Genomic DNA, 1,279 nt, shown 5'->3' on the forward strand with positions numbered 1-1,279 from the left:
TGCATCAGTTATACTAGTATACCCTTCTTTAATATATGACTAAGACAATTGTGATATTCATTAAGAAAAGGATTTATATCTTAATTTAATCACTTTTTTGCCATCATGTGTCTAATTAACCTCATGCTATTATGAGGAAGTAAAGAATCTAATATAACTAGTAATAGATGCCAAGGCCAAATTCAATATCTTATTTATCATGACACCTGAGATAATTATGGAGTTACTATAAAAGAACAGAGAAGAGAAATGAGTGTTGCCAAACTTTGTGGTTCTGCAGACAACCAATGCAGTATGTGGAGGGGAAAGTGAGTCAGGCTTAATGAGATGCATGGGATTGAGATGTCCATGGTATCAGGCATATAGGAGGGGGAATCAAAATCAAGCATAGAATGAGATGGCATAGCCTGGCCATCTGGTGCTGTGGGGGAAGAGGGGGAATTAAACCAAGAGAATCCAACCTCAGCTCTTGCCAGTGGCCATTCTCTTGGCCTCATAATTTCTTCTGGTTCCCTGCTGGGGTGGGATAGCTGAAATCCTCCTTAGGTCCTGCAGACACCCCTGTATTTTCCACCCATCCCCGCCAGCCATTCAGCCCTCTTACCCGACCATAAGTTTAGTTCCAGAAGATGCTCGTGCTGCAGCTGATTTGGAGACTCAGGGATATGTTTCTCTGGCTCAGCCTTCCTTGGAACTGTGTTTCCACAATCGTGGCATTGGACTCTTCTTTCAGCCCAGCATGGCCCCATCTAAAATGTCTTGGGCTGGAAAATAATCTCATCCTGTCTTTTTGTAGGTTTTGCTGCTCCATGGGTTGTTTTATTGCTGTTTTGGGGGTAATTGTGTCAGGAGCTCTGTGCATTTAATGTCTTTCTTCTGCCATCTTGGCTCTGTCCCCAAGTCTCCATTTCTGATCACCTTGTGAGAAGAATGGAGTAGGCCTTCTATTAGCCATTATATTTCATCCTGGAGTCCTGTTGAGCTGGAAGAGCTCTGGACACAGGAAATCTTTAAAAGAGTATAGTCTAGAGCATGATACTGGTCATCTACACCTAAGCCTTAGCAACCAGTGTCTCTATTCTCTCCACAAGAATTAGAATGTCTTTTCCCTTAAGCTTGAGATAAAAGCCAAAGAAAGTATTAGGTGTGAGGCATAAAGGTTATAAAAATCTGTGAATAAAAGATAGATTTACTTGTAAAGGTGGTTAGATAGGAGACTTGATTCTAGAGTACCACTTGGTGAATCACCAGCTCCAAGTGGCTACTGTAGACTTATTCC

Source organism: Dromiciops gliroides, chromosome 2 (assembly GCF_019393635.1).
Source record: "Dromiciops gliroides isolate mDroGli1 chromosome 2, mDroGli1.pri, whole genome shotgun sequence".
Taxonomy (NCBI): Eukaryota; Metazoa; Chordata; class Mammalia; order Microbiotheria; family Microbiotheriidae; genus Dromiciops; species Dromiciops gliroides.